General features: G+C 43.3%; 1 long non-coding RNA gene across 2 annotated transcripts in view; it reads left to right on the top strand.

The window, feature by feature from the left end:
* Window positions 1-15,141, top strand: part of LOC140104887 (uncharacterized) — a 29,183-nt gene extending 14,042 nt beyond the window's left edge. For both annotated transcript variants that reach the window (XR_011850441.1, XR_011850440.1), the window contains 2 exons: window positions 14,535-14,697; window positions 14,901-15,141. This is a non-coding gene — a long non-coding RNA (uncharacterized lncRNA). The remainder of the gene's footprint in view (window positions 1-14,534; window positions 14,698-14,900) is intronic.
* Window positions 15,142-16,283: the final 1,142 nt, after the last annotated feature.

Here is a 16,283-nt window from a genome sequence, read left to right as displayed (position 1 = left end):
AAACTTAATTTTAGTGACCAGAGCCAGGCGGCTGCTGCTAAAGCAAATAAAATAATGGGATGTATCAAGAGAGGAATAGATTCTCACGATAAAGACATAGTTCTGCCCTTATACAAATCCCCGGTCAGACCACACATGGAATATTGTGTACAGTTTTGGGCACCAGTGTATAAAAAGGATATAATAGAGCTGGAACGGGTGCAGAGGAGAGCAACCAGGATTATTAGGGGAATGGGGGGACTAGAATACAATGACAGATTACAAAATATGGGATTATTCAGTTTAGAAAAAAGACGACTGAGGGGAGACCTCATTACAATGTACAAATACCTGAACGGACAGTACAAGGATCTCTCCAAAGATCTTTTTATACCTCGGCCTGTGACCAGGACAAGGGGGCATCCTCTGCGCCTAGAGGAGAGGCGATTCTACCATCTCCATAGACAAAGGTTCTTTACTGTAAGAGCAGTGAGACTATGGAACTCTCTGCCGCAGGAGGTTGTTATGTAGGACTCTATGTACATGTTCAAGAGGGGCCTGGATGCCTTTCTGGAGAGAAAAAATATCACGGGTTATGGGGATAAAACATTTATTTAATTCTTGAAGGTTGGACTTGATGGACTTGCGTCTCCTTCCAGCCTTATATACTATGATACTATGATCATCAAGTACAATCAAAATTGTAACAAACCAAGTATGACTTTAGGCTTTATGAACAGAGAAAAGTTAGGTGGACCCAATGATATCCATTGGACTGACCAACCATGTTTGGCAACCTCATGATGGAAAGAAAGATCAGACATGTTGAATTTCAGTGCCTGATTATCATTAGTAGATTATAATATAGGTGATTTGGGTGGTAGCCCCAAGCCCAAGCCTTTTAGTGGGGCTCATGGCCTCCCAAGCCACTCGCCAAATTTTTCACCCATGTAATCCTCATACATCTGTTCATGCTCTCAGTACACATGTTCACAAGAGCCATTTCAGGACCTTTGAATGTCCACCAGAGGTCCTGAAACCGCAGATTGAAAGCAGGCAGAATGGACACACCATCCATTCCTCAAGATGCTGGATTCTAGAACAATATGTCGGACGTGAATTCCTGACTTTTTGGGCTATAGTATTTATACAGCCGATGGCAGCCTTAATCTACCCCTACTGATCGTATGGCGTTGAAGTCTGTTTAATACCCTGTCCCTATATTCAGGACATGCAGGTTCAATTGAACTCAGAGGGGAAAACTTTCATAGTTCAAACTACAGTTATGGAAGATGTCCTGGCACTGTTAAGCTCTAGTTACATCTGCCACATGGCAGAAATAGGGCACTAACAGAGATTTAATGTTTTATTGTTTTTTAGCAGAACAACTTATCATGAACTATTTAAAGGGCTATCCACAGGATAGGGCCTAACTTGCTGTTCATTGTGGGTCTCAGTGCTGAGACCCCCACAGAGCGCGAAAACAAAGCGTACGACGGACCCCCTGTCGCTCCATAAGAGTAATGGAGCAGACGACCGCGCATGACCGTTCTGCTCCATTAATCTCTATGGAGCTGACAGAGATCACTCAGCAATTTCCATCAGCTCCATAGAGCTTATAGTATGTTATCAGAAAATTCACACCTGTTAAAAAGATTTTAACAATACATTGTACAATTTTCTAAAAAATATATATATATATATTTTCCTGGACATTCATTCAGTTTGAGTCTCTTCTTTAGTATTTTCTGTGAGAGCCCTAATTTCTTGAATGCGTTCCCATTGGTATAATCAATAGCTTTGCCTTATTATATCTGCATGATGTGCTCATTGATTCTGGATTTAGCAATTTACTGTAGAACATTGATACAATTCTTAAACATGGAGGTCTGACTTAACTTCTACCATACTCTCACTGAATATACCAAAAAAGTTATGTGTTGGAACAGGAAAGACCCTAAATCCTATGATAAATAAATGGCATATTACTGATGTCAAAGGCTATCTGCAAAGTATTCATCCTACCTGCCTGTAATTTTAGGATTTGTCCCTCGTCAGCTTTACCAATGTGTCATGTGTACATGCACTACAATCTTTGCCACCAAATTCAGCAGTCCTGTCACCTCAGGGAGAATGTTACTAGCCGGAGGCAACAGGACCTGTGATGATGTCATGGGATCATGTGTCACCTGCAGGGGAAGGCATAGAGTTGCTGACAGTGAGGTGGGCAGTGAGTAGGCAGTGAGTGTCTGTGTGCTTGTAGTAGCTGTAGACAGTGTGGATCCAGGTAATCTGTATGGCACCTAGAAAATTGTGTAACTGGGTGTATGTGTATGGTCCTGGTTTGGGCGTCTTGTGAGCTGTAATTACGAGTGGTGGCAGCTGTGACAGTGTGAGCGGGTGACTGTATCCGGGTGAAGAGTGGTTCTGTGCAGTAGCGTTCCATAGGCTTGTAAGTGATAGGGGGGTACATAGTGTGGTTGTGCGCTGCCTGGGCTGTATGTGCTTGGGGAGTAGTCTCTGGGATTCAGATGCATTTGGTTTCCCTCACATAAGAATTGAGTTGACTGGGTGTGCTGTGTGCTAGGGGAGTAGGAATTAACGTAAAGACGCCATTTTGTGTGAGTGGGCGGAGCTTAAGGGCTAATTTGCAGGTTCCCTGGCATATATGGTGACAGCCTGGCAGCTTCCATCACGTGGAGGAGCAGGGAACATGTAATAAGTGGTAGAAGTAATAAGTAAATCAGTTAAATGCAGTCTATAGCATGTGCTGTGTGAGCACTAAGGGTTAATAGCTTATCTACACAGAGCTGATGCTGCCAAGGAGTATGAGGAGAAGAGAGCGACAGAGAAAGTTCTGTAGAATCACAGACTGGGATGGAGGGACTGGTAGGGAACAGGGGAGATCTTTTACCTCACTATTCTGTGCAAAAGACATCTGTATCTACTGTTCTAAACACATACAGCTCTGCTACATACACAGAGAGAGCTCTGTCACATGACTTCCTCCTCTGTGAGCAGGGAGAAGCAGCCCCTTCCCTCCCACGATACTGTCAGATAAACAAAGAACGGACTCACAGGGTGAGGAAGAAGCCATTTCAGCAATGCGGTAATCAGAGGGTTATAGCATGGAAACTGCTGCATATAGGTAACAAAGATTATAGGCAAAGTAGCTTTATATCCCAACAGCTATTGATTTGTGGGGAAAAAAACCTTTACAGTTGCTCTTTAAAGTCAGTCTTCACGGAACTCAAAAGATAGAAACCTAAATGAAAAATTGTATTCATTTGTTCTGTCTTCCGCATACAGTATTTATGGAGCAATGAATGTATAATTCCAATTGGCAATAGAATATTATACATATTAAAACTTCTTAAAAAATGATGCCATTGTAATTATATTAAATAAATATAAAATGTGCCTTTTGATTATTATCGCTGACACGCATTACCTTGCTCCAGCATCTGAATTTAATACTCTCGGAAGAAAAACTTCAAAATAAATTGAATTTGCAGATTTACATAGATTGTCCTTTTGAAGTGTTCTTCATGATTTTCCAAGATATATGTGTGAAACCTGCCAGTATTATTAAAAGGGTAGATTAAAACAAATCTTCAGCCTTTGAGGAACCTGCTAAGAAAAAAGAAACACAGTCACATGAAACTTGGAAATATAATTACATTTTAAATGGAGAATGTGTCAAATGCTGTGTTGATAGTAATGGGAAATTAAGCTGAGCAAAGAGGCAAAATCAAAGATATTAAGATGTGTGTTAACATGGGAGGAACTTTGCTGCTATTAAAGGGGTTTATCGCAAAATACATTTATCTGGGGGTCTGATCACAGGGGCCCTTGTCGATTACCAGCTCAAGGCCTACAAGTGCCTCTGACCTGGACTTACCAAAATTTACCATGCTCATACATTTCGTACCAGTGTTAAAAAATGTCTGGGGTAGTGAACATTGGGGCTCATTTCGTCGGGGTTCCTGAATATTTCAGTTTTGTGTCGAATTGCCCCGGGATTTTGGCGCATCGGCGACGAAGAAGGCGAAGAAGAAGGTGAACTCCGGCGGACCTCAGCGCAGCAGCGACACCTGCAGGAACTCGGGCGCACGATGTTAGTGAATCGCGGCAGACCCGAATCCTCGTCGGACAACGCACCGCGGGTTAAGTAAATGTGCCCCATTGTGCATATATTAAGCCAAATTTATCAACTGAGACATTTCAGCAACTTGCTACATCTTTGTAGTGATGGTGTAAAAATAATCTCAAGAAAGACTTACATGGTCACTAATCGAGATTGAAGTCCAAATCTATTTGGTTCAAATCAAGTTTGCTTCAAATTTCGTAGAAATTACAATATAACCCCTTCTAAAACTAATTTTTTTTTAATCTATATAAAACGTTCTTACTAGAGATGAGCGAGCACTAAAATGCTCGGGTACTCGTTATTCGAGACGAACTTTTCCCGATGCTCGAGTGCTCGTCTCGAATAACGAGCCCCATTGAAGTCAATGGGAGACTCGAGCATTTTTTAAGGGGACCAAGGCTCTGCACAGGGAAGCTTGGCCAAACACCTGGGAACCTCAGAAAAGGATGGAAACACCGCGGAAATGGACAGGAAACAGCAGGGGCAGCATGCATGGATGCCTCTGAGGCTGCTTAAACGCACCATTATGCCAAAATTATGGGCAACAGCATGGCCATGACAGAGTGACAGAATGAAGCTAGATAGCATCTAAAACATCCAATAATTGACCCTGACACTATAGGGGACGGCATGCAGAGGCAGCGGCAGCAGCGGCAGGCTAGAGAGTGGAATGGCGACACACCCTAAATGGACTCAGGCTTCAAACCAATGGGTGGCAGAGAGGAACCAAAGGAGGTGAGCAAGAAGCGCTCAAATAATATCGGTACATGATAAAAGTTTGCCAGTATATTTTGTGGATTACACAGCAGGGTGGCGACAAAGTTGACATGGAAGCCATGAAAACAACCCAAAATTCTGCCTGACACAGCTCGTTTGATAAGGGGACCATGTATGGAGGCAGTGAACTAGTAGTAGATTAAAGGTGCTGCAGTTAAAACTATGTTAGTTGGATCTTGGCATGGAGCTGGCGCTCCGCTGCCAGGCGAGCTTTCGCCAATCCAAGCCCCTGTCTCTAGGCTACTCCCCAAACAGCACTTCTAAGAACCTTTTGTATAAGATCAAGTGTAGTAGCGTTCTTATAAGTTTAGGATATGGCGGGTGAGGGGAATGTAAACAGATGCGCAAGAAGCGCTGAAATAATATCCGTAAATGGTAAAAGTTTGCCAGTATATTTTGTGGATTACACAGCAGGGTGGCGACAAAGTTAACAAGTTTGTTGTGGAAGCCATGAAAACAACCCAAAATTCTGCCTGACACAGCTCGTTTGATAAGGGGACCATGTATGCCTACAGTTCATGCCAGTCGCTGCACTGGCTGCCAGTCTCCTTTCGAATACAGTTTAAAATAATAACCCTCATCCATAAAGCTCTGTATAATGCTGCACCCCCCTACCTCTCCTGTCTTATCTCAGTCTATCGCCCAACCCGTGCTCTTAGATCCGCCAGTGATCTTAGATTAACCTCTACCCTAGTGCGGACCTCCCACTCGCGTCTCCAAGACTTCTCTAGAGCTGCACCAATTCTATGGAATGCTCTGCCCCGGACTATCAGACTAATACCTAACCTCCAAAGTTTCAAACGTGCTCTTAAAACCCATTTCTTTAGGCAAGCCTATAACACTCATTAACTACATGAAGTTTTAACTCTTCTACTAACCCGTCCTGTGTCGTCCTCCCATCTGTTATCCAGCAACCAACAGGCACCACACTTCTCTGCAGTCCCATTCACCCTGGACCTGGTATATAAGATGACGGCTGAGTGGTTCAAGCGACAGCAATTCCATTTATTATATTTTGTTCTATTCCATAAGAAGAATGGCTTGACCATTAAATATTCTTTTACCTCATGTTACCCCATCATCTTCATAAACTGTAAGCTCTGGCGAGCAGGGACCTCACTCCTGTTGTTCCATACAAATGTTGTGCTCTGTTACATTACATTTGTATTTGTTTCCTATGATTTGTAAAGCGCTACGGAATATGATGGCGCTATATAAATAAAGATTATTATTATTATTATTATGGAGGCAGTGAACTAGTAGTAGATTAAAGGTGCTGCAGTTAAAACTATGTTAGTTGGATCTTGGGATGGAGCTGGCGCTCCACTTCCAGGCGAGCTTTCTCCAATCCAAGCCCCTGTCTCTAGGCTACTCCCCAAACAGCACTTCTAAGAACCTTTTGTATAAGATCAAGTGTAGTAGCGTTCTTATAAGTTTGGCATATGGCGGGTGAGGGGAATGTAAACAGATGCGCAAGAAGCGCTGAAATAATATCGGTAAATGATAAAAGTTTGCCAGTATATTTTGTGGATTACACAGCAGGGTGGCGACAAAGTTAACAAGTTTGATGTGGAATGCCCTGTAATAGCTCTTGGGCGGTGTGCCTTTTATCGCCTAGGCTCAGCAGTTTGAGCACCGCCTGCTGTCGCTTAGCGACGGCACTGCTGCTGTGCCTAGAGCTAGCGACTGATGGCGCCATGCCCACGGATGGTAGTTCGGAGGAGGTGGAGGAGGGGTGGGAGGAGGAGGAGGCATAGTAGGCCTGAAAGACCTGGACCGAGGTAGGCCCCGCAATCCTCGGCGTCGGCAGTATATGACCAGCCTCAGGGTCAGACTCGGTCCCAGCCTCCACCAAGTTAACCCAATGTGCCGTCAGCGATATATAGTGGCCCTGCCCGGCAGCATTCGTCCACGTGTCCGTGGTCAGGTGGACCTTGTCAGAAACGGCGTTGGTCAGGGCACGGATGATGTTGTCTGACACGTGCTGGTGCAGGGCTGGGACGGAACATCGGGAAAAGTAGTGGTGGCTGGGGACCGAATACTGAGGGGCGGCCGCCGCCATGAGGTTGCGAAAGGCCTCGGTCTCTACTAGCCTATAGGGCAGCATCTCCAGGCTAAGCAATCTGGAGATGTGGACATTAAGGGCTTGGGCGTGCGGGTGGGTTGCACTATATTTCCGTTTCCGCTCCAGCGTCTGGGGTATGGAGAGCTGAATGCTGGTGGATGCTGTGGAGGATCGTGGAGGCGACGATGAGGTTTTTGTGCCAGGGTCCTGGGCAGGGGGCTGACTATCAGCTGACACAGGGGAAGGAGCAGTGGTGTGCACGGCCGGAGGTGAACGGGCTTGGTGCCACTGAGTGGGGTGTTTAGCATTCATATGCCTGCGCATACTGGTGGTAGTTAAGCTAGTAGTGGTGGAACCCCTGCTGATCCTGGTTTGGCAAAGATTGCACACCACAGTCCGTCGGTCATCCGGTGTTTCTTTAAAGAACCTCCAGACTTCTGAAAATCTAGCCCTCGCCACGGGAGCTTGACTACGGGCAACATTTGGCGCTGATGCACCTGCTCTGGCCCTGCCTCTCCGTCTGGCCCCACCACTGCCTCTTCCAACCTGTTCTGGTCGAGGACTCTCCTCCATCTCAGAAGCACTGTGTTCACCCGGCCTCTCAACCCAGCTTGGGTCTGTCACCTCATCATCCTCCGATCCCTCAGTCTGCTCCCCCCTCGGACTTCCTGCCCTGACAACAACTTCACCACTGTCTGACAACCGTGTCTCCTCATCGTCGGACACCTCTTTACACACTTCTTCCACTACGTCAAGAAGGTCATCATCACCCACAGACTGCGACTGGTGGAAAACCTGGGCATCGGAAAATTGCTCAGCAGCAACCGGACAAGTGGTTTGTGACTGTGGAAAGGGTCCAGAAAACAGTTCCTCAGAGTATGCCGGTTCAAATGCCAAATTTTCCTGGGAGGGGGCAGACTGGGGGGGAGGAGGCTGAGGTGCAGGAGCTGGAGGAGTGCCGATTTCGGTGACATGGGTGGACTGCGTGGAAGACTGACTGGTGGACAAATTGCTCGAAGCATTGTCGGCAATCCACGACATCACCTGTTCGCACTGTTCTGGCCTCAACAGTGCTCTACCACGAGTCCCAGTAATTTCAGACATGAACCTAGGGAGTGTAGCTCTGCGGCGTTCCCCTGCTCCCTCATCAGCAGGTGGTGTCTCACCCCGTCCAGGACCACGGCCTCTGGCCCCTGCAGTAGTTGGACGCCCACGTCCCCGCTCTCGTCCTCTACCCCTAGCCCTTGGGTTAAACATTTTGAAAATGAAAGTTATAACTTTAATTTTTTTTAAACTTTTTTATGTGTTTTTTTGTGGGTTTTTTTTTTTGTGTTTTTTAGTTTTTAAAACCAAACGATGCTATCCTATTGCTATGGCTATTTTCTAGCCAAGTATGAAAGCACACTGCTATGCCAGATGAGATGACGCTGAGTTATGAAAAAATAAACGTAAAATAAAAAGGAAATGGCAGACTGTGCCTAATTGAAATCCAACCACTAATAAATTTTCCCACTTCGGTCTTTGCGATGGATATGTGCGTCACTAAGCGCTAAACACAACGGTCGCAAGTCTCACTACAAATTCCTCACAATATGGTAGTAGATGCACTGCAGCAAGGACAGCCACCAGCAGATCAACCAGAAATAAAATATATAACGCTATTGTAGGCGTAAGTAAGCCGTTTGGATTCTCCTATGGCTATTTTCTAGCCAAGTATAAAAGCACACTGATGAGATAACGCTGAGTTATGAAAAAATAAACGTAAAATAAAAAGAAACTGACAGACTGTGCCTAATTGAAATCAAACCCCTAATAAATTTTCCCACTTCGGTCTTTGCGATGGATATGTGCGTCACTAAGCGCTAAACACAAAGGTCGCAAGTCTCACTACAAATTCCTCACAATTTGGTAGTAGATGCACTGCAGCAACTACAGCCACCAGCAGATCAACCAGAAATCAAATATATATAACGCTACTGTAGGCGTAATTAAGACGTTTGGATTCTCCTATGGCTTTTTTCTAGCCAAGTATGAAAGCACACTGCTATGCCAGATGAGATGACGCTGAGTTATTAAAAAAATAAACGTAAAATAAAAAGAAACTGCCAGACTGTGCCTAATTGAAATCAAACCCCTAATAAATTTTTCCACTTCGGTCTTTGCGATGGATATGTGCGTCACTAAGCGCTAAACACAAAGGTCGCAAGTCTCACTACAAATTCCTCACAATTTGGTAGTAGATGCACTGCAGCAAGGACAGCCACCAGCAGATCAACCAGAAATAAAATATATATAACGCTATTGTAGGCGTAAGTAAGCCGTTTGGATTCTCCTATGGCTATTTTCTAGCCAAGTATGAAAGCACACTGCTATGCCAGATGAGATGACGCTGAGTTATGAAAAAATAAACGTAAAATAAAAAGTAAATGGCAGACTGTGCCTAATTGAAATCAAACCCCTAATAAATTTTCCCACTTTGGTGTTTGAGGTGGATATGTGTGTCACTAAGAGCTAAACACAACGGTAGCAAGTCCCCCTGCAAATTCCTCACAATATGGTACTAGCTGCAAAGTATAAAGTATAAAGTATAAAGTATAACGTTATTGTAGCCCTAAGAAGGGCTGTTGGGTTCTTGTAGAATCACTCCTGCCTAACACTATTCTAATTGAACAGCCTAACGCTTTCCCTGACCAGCAGCAGCTCTCTCCCTAGCGGCATCCAGACACAGAATGATCCGAGCAGCGCAGGCAGGGGCTAGTCTATTCCAGGGTCACCTGATCTGGGCAGCCAACCACTGCTATCGACGTGTAAGGGTACCACGTCATGCTGGGTGGAGTGCAGAGTCTCCTGGCTTGTGATTGGCTCTGTTTCTGGCCGCCAAAAAGCAAAACGGCGGGAGCTGCCATTTTCTCGAGCGGGCGAAGTATTCGTCCGAGCAACGAGCAGTTTCGAGTACGCTAATGCTCGAACGAGCATCAAGCTCGGACGAGTATGTTCGCTCATCTCTAGTTCTAACCTTGATGAGTTATTACAAATTATTTAGCTTTCAGTCTGCACTAAAATGATAAAAACAGAAGCCTAATGGATGTGGTTCAAATGGAGAATAACAGAAACCACCAAAAGATATACGGTATATAAGTTTCTTCTGAATACAAAATATTCAGATTCGATGAGATGCATGAAAATTGACAGATCACACTCACATGGCCGTCTGCGGGGACGTACATGCGGCCGCAAATTTGCAGCCGCATGCTCTATCTTTTGGTGTGTGTGCGGCCGTGCGCCGCTATTCTCTATGGAGGGAGGAGGGGCTGCCTCCTCCTCCTCTCCAGCACACGGCGGTATGCCCGCATGGCGGGCATACCGCTGTGTGAATGTACCCTTATACTGAAGCTATAAATCAACAAATAGATTATCTTATCTTTAACCGCCAACATTTTAACAAACTTTGCGTTAATCAATAGTACAAATAAATAATAAAATATCTTATCAAAGACGTGTTCTTACTTCTCTACTTACTTCTCCATTTTGCTAGCAATACTAATACATGGAGTGTCGGTATGATAGTGATGGGTAAAGGAGACAAAGGGGCACATTTACTAAGGATCCGCTGACCACATTTCCGTCGGGTTTCCTGACTATTTCCTCCAATATTTGCTCCACATTTAACAGGGGTTTTTGGCGCACACAATCAGATTTTGGCACAATTGCGCCGACTTCCATGCAACACAAATCGGGCGCGGGCCGTCGGACCACCCCACTGATTCGGACTAAGTGTAGGGTTTAAAATCCAAATTGTGTCGCAAGACCAAGCACTTACATACACCGGGAGGGAAGAAGGTGAACTCCGGCGGACCTCAGCGGGGAAGCGACACATGCAGAATATCGTAAGCATGATCTTGGTGAATCGCGCTGGACATCATCCTCGTCGGACAGTCCGGATCGGGGATCGCGACAAGACCAGGTAAGTAGATGTGCCCCATTGTGCAAAATTCAAATGTAGTAGTGTGACATAAGGGATAATTCATAGTTGTATTCTGCTCACCTGGTAAGAGTCTTGAGTTTAAGCACTTTCCAAAGTGCAGCAGAAACCGTGGAAAGAGACGTGGGCATCAACTATGCTGAGTGCACCTTTCCAGAAACATGATTTATTGGCAAAAGAATTCCACATCAGCTTCATATTAATATTTATTGAACTAAAAAGAACTACACGTTTCAACTTTGTTCTGGAGTCTTCATCAGGTTAGGTAAAATAGCAATAGATCAATAAATAAATAAAAACAACTTGACTTGACTTGATCAAGTTGTTTTTATTTATTTATTGATCTGCTGCTATTTTAATTCAATAAATATGACTTTGAAGCTTGAAGATGCGCAGTCCTGATGTGGAATTAATTCTCTTGACAATAACTCATCTTGGTAGCAAGAAACTCACTAAGGTGCTACATATATATAAAAGCAGGAGCGTAACTACAGTGGTAGCAGTTATGGGGCCCGAGGTGTCAGAGGGGCTCTGTCATCCAACCTAACACACTACACTATATACATGTGTTCCATATGTGATATATATACATATATATATATATATATATATATATATATATATAAATATATAGTAAATATTTTGTTTGTGTAAATAGTGTATGTGTGTATATATTCTGGACATTTGTATATTGCACTGTATATCTATGTATATGCTTTTTGTGTGCGCATGATTGGAAAAATGTGCGATTTTAACTTGCATGTGTAAATATACAAATATGTATATTTTTTTAGTCGAAAGGGGTCCCCTTTCAGAATCCTGCTATGGGGCCCTGCCTCTCCTAATTACGCCTCTCTATAGAAATTCTAGAAGAGGGGAGGGGGAACAGTGAGTCACAGCACCTAGGTCTCCATGTACCACATAAAGATCAGATATGGTGCTACTACTTACATACACTAAAATTATTATTTTTATGGTCGACTTTGGAGATATGCAAAAGTTATCAAGCAGTTCATAAAATTGTCTTCAAGTCCTTAAAGGGAACCTGTCACCAGGGACCTCATTTTCTCTAAAGACAGGTTGCAGAAGCTTATTAAACCTGCAGTACAATTATGGTTCTCTGCCTTTTCTAAGCATTTGCATTACAATATAATTGTGTGTTATAACTTACTCTTGCATCCTGACAAAATCCTGGGGTAGTCACGGGGACTGGTTTGGATGCATTTCAAACAACATGTGCCTAGTCTGTGTTACTCACTCCTCAGAGCTTGGCCCCCACATTTGTGCTCCCGTACAGCTCCTCCTCCTGCTCCTTCTCAGAGGTCACAGCCTGGTTAGCCGGACATCAGTGGGGGAGGGAGGAGCTGTACAGGAGCACAAAGATGGAGGCTGTCTGCAGCTCAGACAAGTCACATGTTGTTTTTTGAAATGCATCCAAACCAAAATCCAGCTCCTGTGACTACCCCAGGATTTTGTCAGGGCGCAAAAGTGATTTATAACACACAATTATTTTGTAATGCAAATGCTCAGAAAAGACAGAGAGGCATGTTTGCACTGCAGGTGTCATGGGATTTTACAATCTGTGTTTAGTGAAAATTAGGTCCCTGGTGACAGGTTCCCTTTAAATAAATCTATTTTCCTGGTGGCAGTATGTGGTATTGGAGTGGTAGTTAACACACACAAGAAACAGATAATATCCCAATGCATTATTGTCACCTTATACCATATGATTTCAATACAAAATGCATAAAAAGTTATAATAAGGGAATGGAAAAATGAAAACAATGGATGCAACAACTTTAGCCTCTTTGACACCGGGTTTACATAGGGTAAAGTTGAAAAAGATGTGAAATCCAAGGAATATGGGACCATGATTAGAGAACATTCCTCATTTCTACTTGACAAGAGGATTACAATCATGTTATTTGGATAGATCAGAGCAGTGGGGCGAGCCGTGTTTGCTGAGACCTCATCTGACTGCAGGTTTTGTTACATACCTACTGCAAAGGACCTTATCAGAAAATACTGTAATTGCTTTGAGTTAAGTCCTCAGTTGTAAAGTGCTTTACACAAGGAAGATTAATTTGTAATAAGCATTTTTTGGTGTTTTTTTTTTTTTTTAAAGCCCAGCTGTTTCTGGGCTCCAAATGCATTCCAGCTGCCGCTCTCATGGGGCTGGCTATTAGCCTGATTGTTAGGCATGGAGAGATGTTCTAAAGACAGATTAATAGGATAAATTACCATGTGCTATGGTGTGTAATTTTAAGGAAGCTCTAGATCTCTGAGCTTCTGTATGTATGAGGGCTCTTTATTCTTGGAACAAGCACCATATATCCAAACTGGAAATATGGAAATCTATAGTCAGTAGAAAAAAAAAAAACTATAAAAACACACAGTACTACCAAAGATGAATAAGAAATAGATCATATTTTGTCCATAGATTGTGTCTGGTTTAGCAACTTATTTAAATTGTACCTCAAGTATGGCTGAATATTTGTATCACCTTGTAGGTTCCTTTTCACAGATAAGGATGTGTTCATATATAGTTAGCTCTTTTATACATATATACACATATATACACATACATATTTTTTAATTTTTTTAATACATTTTTTCTTTTACATTATCTAGATTTCACTAAGTAGAGTAGACTCGGTTTCTTACGCTTGACTATATTCCAATTTACCCTGCTGTTATTCTTCCACCAATGTTGTGTCCATTTACCTACATGTATAATTTGTTGATTTTTGTATTGCTCTGACAAAATAAAGAGTATTGTATTATAGTATTATATTTTGCTAAATTCTTGGGTCAATTCTTCGCTTTTTTGGTTGTTTGGTTCAGGAGAAGTAGTAGGTTTAGAATGTTTAGAAGGAGTCTTTTTGGCCCATATGAGTTGTTTGTAGGTTCAAAAATCACTGGGGACCTCCTGGAGCATGTGTTCAGTTGAGGCTGGTGGATAAATGCAATGCATGATGCACCCTTCCCCTATTGCATCCAATTGCCTCCGCTGAGCATATACATTGCTCAGCAGGAGGGACGAAGATGGAAAGACAGCTTGCTTAATCTTTCCATTATACTACATAAACTGTGCAAATGGAGGCAGTATATATCTATATACTGTATATACCGGGCCGGCGCAAGCACTGGGCATACCAGGGCAAGTGCAGGGACCCTAAGCTGCTGGGGGTCCACATAAGGCTGTACATAAGGAATCCATTGGGGTTCAGGGGGGCTGTATCTAATGAATCTATCGGGTGTGAGGGGGGGGGGGCTTTACATAAAATTCCCATGAGGGGGCTGTTTGGGATGATAAACAGGAATATTTTATGGAACAGTAGACTTTTAGTTTCTGAATTTTTAATGCCATCACGTGAGTTTATTACAAAGGGGCCCACTGAGGTTTTGTCGTCCAGGGGTCTACTGAAACCTGGAGCCGACCGTGCATGTATACTTTCAGCATATACCAGGAGCTTTAGTATAGTTCCTAGTTTATTTAAAGATAACCAAAGCTCTGTGCATGAGAAATTTGTGTAAATTTGTGCAAATTGTGGTAAACACTGCTTCTTTCTTCTCTCTAGGGTCACCTGCAGCTGCTACCAGTAATGGACCCAAAACTCAGCTTGATCACTTGAGCTACTTCTCAAAGTTTTCATCGTTTAAATAGTGGGTGGTCCTGAATCGGTTAAGAAGAGGGTAGTCTGAGACTTTCCTAGGTCAACATTAAAGATAAATAAGACAGATGTAAGACATATTGCTTAGCAGAATCTGCCACATCTACCAATGGCCAATACATATCCACCACCAATGAGAATGTGGCACATTGAAGCCATCATTGAAATAGGTTAAAAACTCATACCTTAGTGGTTGTGTGAGGCCCATTGTGCGCAGGGTAGTAAACACTCTTCCAATTTGTGTAAGTTTGACACATTCTCTTTGTTTCCCAGATCGATTTACCAGCCCGTTATTTGTTAACATCAGACGTGATGTGTTGTATATAATTGGTTCATGCAGAGTTCATCTGATAATTCCGCTAAGCGGAGCGTGACCAGGAGCCTTCAGAAGATGTATAAGTCTATGGCATTTCAATGAATTACGAATAAAAAAGAACTATTAACTATTATCAGTAGTGTTACCTACAGCTATTAACAGAGGAGCAATTTCTATATCTATTATCGATGGAATCAGGATACGGTAGGTATTATTATAACATGGTATTTTCGGGCTTACTCTGTCATCCAGCTGTGTTTTCCTGATTTTATACAGTAATACATTAAAATTAATGGCTGCTCACATTAGGTCAATGTGTTCTGAACCATTAAGTCTTCTGCCTGCTGTGAGATAGTTGTGCCTCATTAATTCCAGGGAATTAATTAACAAAGGTTTGGCCAACAGTAAAGATAAAAAAATGTCTATGTCCAGACTGAATATAAAAAATTTGAGAGAATAAAATTAGCAAAACAATACTGTAAGCAGAAGGGGCCCAAAGGTAGTGGGGGACAAGCTATACTTAACTAATCGGTTGGACGGGCTTTTATGTTTTATTTAAAAAAAATATATATCAGTTCTATATCATGTCTGTATCTATTTATTTTCACAGCCATATTGTCAGGGGTTGTGGACCCACTGAACCACCGCGAGCAATGACGTAAGCCGATACCTGGGAGTGAAGTCTAAGTTGACACCTGGTTTACACCAGAGCCCGCCGCAAAGCAAGTTGGATCTTCTGTGGCAAGATACCACCAGGTCGCTCCAAGAGTCAGCACGCATAATCAGAGTCGTAGTCAGGGAGTAGGTCAGGACAGTCAGCACAGGATAGTAGCAGGAGGTCACAGCGGATAGTACACAGACAGTCAGGGAACGTTTTCTCAATGGCATAAGGGCACAAGATCTGGCAGGGGTCATAGGAAGAGGCTGGCTATTTAAAAGGTCAGCGGCTGGCCAGCACCAATTAGCGGTGCACTTGCCCTATAAATTTTACAGAGCCGGCGCGTGCGTGGGAGATGTCACTGGAGCGCGGAGAGATGAGTGAGGCTGTAGCTGGCACGGAGGGACACACGGAGGCACACGGGTGCGCCTGCAACCTTTTCTATATTCCAGCATAAAATAAGCACAAATAAGTTCAAAAGGCACAAAACTAGAGTACAGTGGCTGAAGTGGCTCACATGTTTTAATAGAGAATTCTGGAGCATAGAGGAGAAGTCCTGGAGGCGGTTGTGAGAAGAGCAGATGAGAGGATAGCAAAGCATAAGGTCCGGTGAGGATCATAGATGTGACCTGTGGGAGGTATTAGATTGTTAGCTCAGAGATTTATAGAGGGGATAGGTGGT

The sequence above is a fragment of the Engystomops pustulosus genome, chromosome 10 (assembly GCF_040894005.1).
Source record: "Engystomops pustulosus chromosome 10, aEngPut4.maternal, whole genome shotgun sequence".
Taxonomy (NCBI): Eukaryota; Metazoa; Chordata; class Amphibia; order Anura; family Leptodactylidae; genus Engystomops; species Engystomops pustulosus.
The sequence above is the reverse complement of the archived record's forward strand: the minus strand, read 5'-3'. Positions and strand labels throughout refer to the sequence as shown.